The sequence below is a fragment of the Microtus oregoni genome, unplaced genomic scaffold (assembly GCF_018167655.1).
Source record: "Microtus oregoni isolate MIOR12 unplaced genomic scaffold, Mior012 000015F_ref0000493, whole genome shotgun sequence".
Taxonomy (NCBI): Eukaryota; Metazoa; Chordata; class Mammalia; order Rodentia; family Cricetidae; genus Microtus; species Microtus oregoni.
The window spans coordinates 11,222,589-11,230,181 of NW_024543074.1; positions in this window are offsets into that span (position 1 = coordinate 11,222,589).

Below are 7,593 nucleotides of genomic sequence, written 5' to 3' on the forward strand. Positions count from 1 at the left end.
GAGTTCCCAGCGCCATGAAGCCTCAACAGCCTGGTGTGCGTAGCATTTCAAAGATACGGTGCAAACTTAAGCACTTATTAAAAAGCTCTATATCGTTATGTGTTGTGGTTTCCAACATTGAAAAACTCTTAAGAGGGTTGGCGGTCTTGTAATTTTCCCAAAACTACATTCCAAAAAATCAGAACTGTGGAAGTAGCAGCTTCTCCCAGTAGGCTCCTGCACTCTCTATCTACATAGCACCGCCTCCACAGTGACTCACTTCCGACGTCAGAATCCCGACATCGGAAGCCCGCCTCCTTGTCAGCGAGAATACCAAAGAGCCTATTAGGTGGTAGTTTGCTGTGCCCTTTGCTTTGCAGCCTCCTAGAACACTGTAGGAATTTTCTCTCATAAGCATAGGAATCGAATGCATAGCTTTTAGTGTGAATCAAGATTAAGAGTAACAACAAAAACAGCTCCAATGACAGCAGCACGCAGGGACCATTCGTTCCTTTACATATTACAACAAATTTAATCTCTGCAAGTTATAAGGCAGTTACTTCTATCATCCCCATCTTTACAGACATGAAAATGGGTTCACAATGGTTAGCTTTCATTTTTTGGGGGGTGGGGGGCAGGGAATGGTTTGAGACAGGGTTTTTCGGTGTAACAGTCCTAGCTGTCCTGAAACTCCCTCTGTAGACCAAGCTGGCCTCAAATTCAGAGATCTGGCTGCAAATAGTGTTTATTCATTATTTAATCTATACTAATAAATTAAATACAATTAAATAATTAAATATAATTAAAATAAATGTTAAGAAAAAATGAGAATATGCTCGTGGTAGACAAACTATGTCTTACCTACACACCGCACCCTGCTCTTAAAGATGAGGAGGGGATCTGTTTACAGGCTATTGGCTCAGAGAAGACTAGGAGGGCATGACAGAAAAGGACTCTGGACTCCACTCTACAGTTTACATTGGCTGCCAAGGTTTCCCTGGAGGAGAATGAGGACTCTGTTTACAGCACCGGAAACAGTTTGGACGGAGAAGTAGACATCTATCAGAGATCAGCCACAGAAAAGGGGGACCTATAGCATAGGCTCCTGGATTTAGAAGTATTCCGCAAATACTTAATTTAATATTCTGCTATTAATCCTTTTCTTTTTTAATATATATATATATTTATTATGTACACAATATTCTGTCTTTATGCCTGAAGGCCAGAAGAGGGCGCCAGACCTCTTTACAGATGGTTGAGAGCCACCATGTGGTTGCTGGGAATTGAACTCAGGACCTTTGAAAGAGCAGGCAATGCTCTTAACCACTGAGCCATCTCTCCAGCCCCTCCTTTTCTTTTCTTATTATGTAGCTCAGGTGCTGTGTTAAAATGGAAGATTCTCTCACCTTAGCTTCCCAAGTCCTGAGACTACAGAATTACCGGTGACACTAGGCATTACACACACACACACACACACACACACACACACACACATATGAGGCATTTTTTGCTTTCTGGTCTCTCAAGCACAGTAAGTCTAAATGTAATATTAACCATCACGATACATGACTATTTTCTTTTAAAAAGCTTGACTGAGGGGTTTCTAGCTCCCGTGTCAGGATACAACCACATGTAGCTCCAGATCCAGGAACCCATCATGCTTGTGGCTTCTGTAGGCATCTATACTCACATGTGCACATTCTCATACACAGACTCCCACATATACACAGTTAATTTTAAAAATCCAAACCAATAATGTTATTATTACACACCAACTGGAATGAATACAATCCATAAAAGTGGAGTTTGGAATTTAAATCAGTGGTAGAATGCATATCTAGTACTCAGAGGGTTGTGGATTTGATCCCCAACACTACACACATAAAAATATCTGCCAATTTTTTCTTTCCATCTCTTTATCTGTATCTACCTATCCATCTATACATCTATTTATCCATCCATCCACCTGCTACCCATGCATCTAACTAATGTGTATATATATGATCTCCACGTGTGCATCATGACACATATACAATAATTATACATATGAAATTTTATTTTTTCGGTTCATTTATTTTATGTGTATAAGTGTTTCACCTACATGTATATATGTATGCCTTGTGCATACATGTATATATGTCTGTGCATTAGAGGTACAGATGGTTGTGAGCAGCCTTGACGGGGCTGGGAATTTGGGTCCTCTGGAAGAGGAGCCAGTGCCCTTGACCATTAAGCTATCTTTAAAAAAAATATTATATATACAGCATTCTGCCTGCATGTGTACCTGCAGGCCAGAAGAGGGCACCAGATCTCATTAGAGATAGTTGTGAGTCACCATGTGGTTGCTGGGAATTGAACTCAGGACCTCTGGAAGAGCAGTCAGTGCTCTTAACCTCCAAGCCATCTCTCCAGCTCCCTTCTTTTTTTAAAAAAAAATATTTATTATATCATTAAGCTATCTTTATAGCCCCTGTCCTACATTTCTATCTTCCCTGTTTTAACAATAACTAGGCCAGGCACAATGGCTCACTCTTTTAATCTCAGCACTTTGAAGAAAGAGGCAGACAGATTTTCTCTGTGAGTTCAAGGCCAACCTTGTCTACAAATCCTGGTGAGCCAGGGCTACAAAGTGGGACCCTGTCTCAAAATAACAATAAAAACCAACACCTAATAAACAGAAAACATCCCTACAACTCCCAAACATTGGCACTTTGGCCTATGGCCTCTCCAGTCATGTGCAACCACGTGTGCATACACACATGTGTACCAAAGAAACTATGTTCTGTCTTGTCTGAGAACACAGTTCAGTAGGCGGAATGTTTGCTTGCCTAGCATGCCTTGCTCTCCAGTGCTGTGTATAGTAGTGGCTACTTATAATCTCAGAACTCAGTACTCAAAGAGGCCATTACTGACTATATATTGTGTGAGGCCACCCTCTTCTAAATGAGACCTGTCTCAAAACAACAAAGAGTATTTCCCTCAGGTCTTTGCTTTAGTGCTCTAGGGAAGACATCCCTAACCGCAGGCAACTTCACGCCAGTGGGGTGATTGTGTTGGAATCCTCCAGTGTTCTTACACGTCGTCTCCTCCACCATTCTCATCTCTTTTATCTCCCAATCCCCACCACTATCTTCTCCATTATCCATGCCATGAACCAAGTAGCGCTACGATGGTCAAAGGATCATCTTTCCTTTAATCCCAGCACTCGGGAGGCAGATGCAGGCGGATCTCTGGGAGTTCGAGGCCAGCCTGGTCTACAAGAGCTAGTTCGGGGACGGGCACCAAAGCTACAGAGAAACCCTGTCTCGAAAAACAAAACAAAACAAAAAAAGATCATCTTTAATGGGCACTCCTAACATCTGTACCAGCATTAGAACGGCCAATAAACCAAGCAAACTTCTCATGCTGCTTATTCCCTCTGGTTTTATTGTTTGAGTATTTCAAAGTCCTTCTGTATATGTGATGCTTTTATTGGTTAATGAATAAAGAATCTGCTTTAGCCTGTGATAGAGTAGAATAGAAATAGGTGGGGAAAACTAAACTAAATGCTGAGAGAAAGTAGGCATAATCAATGAGAAGCCATGTAGCTGCCACAGGAGACAGACAGACAGATGCCTCCACCAGAGCTTGCCAAAACTTTGCCGGTAGGCCATGACCTTGGGGTGATACACAAATTAATTGAGATGGTTTAATTTCGAATGTATAGCTAGCAATACACTTAAGCTTTTGGCCAAACAGTATTGCAAATAAAATAGTTTCTGTGTGGTTATTCTGTGTCTAAGCGGTGGGAACAAACAAGCAGCCTCCAACAACAGAATATGGGTTACAGGGTCTTACTATGTAGCTCTGGACTGTCCTAGAATTTACTACATAGACCAAGCTGGCCTCAAACTCAAAGATCCTGTCCCTGTGCCCTCAGAGCACCAGGATTAAAGGCATGAGCCACCACCACCTGGCTTCACATATACTGATTCTAAAAACTATAATGTGAACCAGGCAGTGGTGGCACACACTTTTAATCCACTTGGGAGGTTGTAGAGAGCTGCTGTGGGACTATAGAGCAGGTGACAATTAGTGTTTAACAAGCCAACCCATCAGATGCATGATTCCCTGGTGGGGAGCCCCACCTGGAAAAGTCATGGGGTCCCTTGCCTGTGGAAACGTTGTTCTTGTAATTTCTCTTATGAGTCACTTCATTTCTCCCCTAAGAACGTCATTTCTTCCCTGGTAGCAGCTTCGGGTGGTTATCTCACGTATATATTCCATCTATGGGCACACATAGCTGTGGATGAACTAGAGGATGATTCTGCTTGCTATGTAATATTGATGAACAGAAATAATACTAGGATATTTTTCGTAACTCTGACTTAAGAGTATACTCAGCTACAAAGACAGCTTTTTATACATTTAGCCAAGACCTCAGCAGTTTCAAAGCAGGCTGGCTGCCCCTACAGACACATACACAAGGTCATTTCCCCAGGTGTTGTTTACTGATTCAAAGGTGGAGTTCAAAGCAACTTTAGTCTGCACGAACTCCTTACTATTCATGTAAGTAACTTGAATTATTAATTGTAAGTTTTAAAGTTGATTTTCAATGTCATTTTCTGTCTGGATACCCTCAACAACTTAGAGCTACACACATGGGTCATTGTGACATTTCTAGCCTGATAGAAACTATGTGGCTTATGTTTTGAGTTTGGGTAGGGCCCTGTAAAACAACCTATAATTGTCCAGAGTTTGGCTGTGACAGGAGAGACAGTGGAGAGAAGAAGGCAGCGAGTCAGAGGGCGAGAAGGCAGAGGCAGCAATGGGCAGAGATATAGGGAGGCAGAGCATAGAAAGAGGAGACAGCGGCAGTAGAGAGGAGTGGCAATGTGGAGAGAGGGGTGAGACGTGAAGAAGTCTGAGAGAAGCAAGGGAGAATGAGTAAAGAATGACAGCACTCCTTTATGGCCTGTGCATCAGTCCCTGCCCTGTTTGAGTTCCTGTCCTGACTTCCTTTGATGATGAACTATGATGTGGAAGCGTAAGCCAAATAAACCTTTCCTCCTCAACTTGTTTTTGGTAATTGTGTTTCATCATAGCAACGATAACCCTAAGACGCCACTGCATATGCTAGGCTACCTGGCCCACAGGCTTCCAGAAGTTTCCTATATCTGCCTCACATCTCATGCAGGAGCCCTAGGATTATAGAAGTCTACTATGGGCCGGGCGATGGTGGCACACGTCTTTAATCCCAGCACTCGGGAGGCAGAGGCAGGCGGATCTCTGTGAGTTCGAGACCAGCCTGGTCTACAGAGCTAGTTCCAGGAGAAAAAAAAAAGGAGTCTACTATGCTCAGCTTTACAAGCATTCTGGCGATCTGAACTTAAGTCTTCATGCTTATGAGACACACACTTTGCCCAGCATATCTCCCCAGTGAAAAGTTTCTGCACCCTGGTAAGTCTCTCCAGCAATGCAGCAATTCAAATCAGACCAAATCGAACCAAATTAGAAAAAGCCCAGGTTTAATAGATAAAATACTCCAGATAATTTTCCAGCCCCTCACAGGGGAGACTGAAAACAGAGACCAAAAAACCACAATGATGTGGGAAGGACATTTGTCTATTTGTTGCTTTCATTGGTTAATTAATAAAGAAACTGCTTGGCCTGATAGGTCAGAACATAGGTGGGTGGAGTAGACAGAACAGAATGCTGGAAAAAAAGGGAAGTGAGGGCAGATGCGATGGAGCCAGCCGCCAGGTCAGACATGCTGAATCTTTCCCCGGAAAGCCACTTCGTAGTGCTACACAGATTATTGGAGATGGGTTAATCAAGATGTGAGAATTAACCAAGAAGTAGCTAGAGCTAATGGGCCAAGCAGTGTTTAAAAGAATACAACTTGTGTGTTGTTATTTTGGGGCATAAGCTAGCTAGGCAGCAGTCTGTTTTCGGGGGAGGGCAGTTTAAATACTCTGTGGGAGTGGTCTTGAGCATCTTTGTGGGAGGTTTCTGAGAAGCGGCAGGGTTCAGAGAGGGATGGGAGGGGGCTTGGAGTGGAGCTTCCACCAGAACATTCCAGATGGGTATATGGATGCCAGGAGCTGGGTGAATCTTCCAATAGAATATCCAGCACTGATGATGATGATGATGATAATAATAATAATAATAATAATAAAAGCAAACCTAAAGGTTGAGGAGATGGTTTAGTGGATAAAAAAAAAAAAAAAGTGTTTGCAGTCAAGCCTGAAGGCCTAAGCTGGATTTCTGGGACCCACAAGTTGGAAGGACAGACTACTGTAAATTGTCTCTCCAGCACACATGATCACCCCGCCCTGAGCACATGCACGTAGAAATCAATGTAATGAAATGGGAAATTCTGACAGATGCCAGTGTGAACGACTCCTGAGACCCTCGTCTAAGTGAAAGAGGACAGTCACAGAAGAACAATCACAACGCCATTCCATTTGCATGAAGTATCTATTCACAAAAATGAGACTCAAAACTGAAAGCAGAACAGTGACTGACAGGGACCGAGAGGTGCAGGACTGAAAATTTCAGGGGAGAATAATGGAAATCACACACACACACAGGGTGGGTTTTTGTGTTGTCTTGTTTTGCTGTGTGTGTGTATGTGTGTGAATGTATTGGTTGTTTTTCAGTGCTGGGGACTGAACTGATGCTCACATTCAAGGCAGTACTGAGACAGGTCCCCAGTCCTCTTTCTACTTTTTGCCATTAGGTCTCAGCTGCACAAGCTGGGCTTGAGCTCACTCTGCCTACCAGGGTGACCCCTGATCTTTTCTCATCCTGTCTCAACCTCCTGAGTAGCTGGGACTACAGGTCTGTACCACTCTGTCTAGTGAAAATTAGACAGTGGATGTTAACAGCACGACTTGCCCACTTTTAACACCATTTCCTCCCCTCTTTTTAAGTTCACTGTCTTTTCACCCAAGAACCCAGCTGCTCTTTTTTTTTTTTTTTTTTTTTTTTTTTTTTTTTTTTTTTTCCGAGACAGGGTTTCTCTGTGGCTTTGGAGCCTGTCCTGGAACTAGCTCTGTAGACCAGGCTGGTCTCGAACTCACAGAGATCCGCCTGCCTCTGCCTCCCGAGTGCTGGGATTAAAGGCGTGCGCCACCACCGCCCGGCACCAGCTGCTCTTATAAAGCACGAATTCCCCCTGGGAAAACATTTAATAAATACGGCTCAAATGTAAATCCTACATAAGCTAAGCAAGGTACTTACACAAACCAGATTTTTCTCCAGCCCACCAAGCTTTCCTGGAATCATCAAATGGGATAAATACAAACCTTTTCCCCCTCCCGGGAGGGGGAGCACAAAATTTGGAGAGTGCTCAGGATAATAAAAAAGGTTCTAGGCTTAAATTTTAGTTTCAAGAAAACGTGTTGAGTTTTAAGCATCCTCATACTCTTTGTGAAACGTCTATTCATATTTAAAACGTGTGAGATTCACTACACTGCTCAACCTGTTGCTTCCTCCCATAGCATTTAAAAGACTAACTTGCCCTATATGAGTTCCTTAAAGCTCTGAATAAAAATCCAGGCAAAGAACTATTGCCAAGAGAGAGGTGAGGTACTTCAGCAGCTAAAAGAAAGGCCTTGCCGGGAGGCGGTG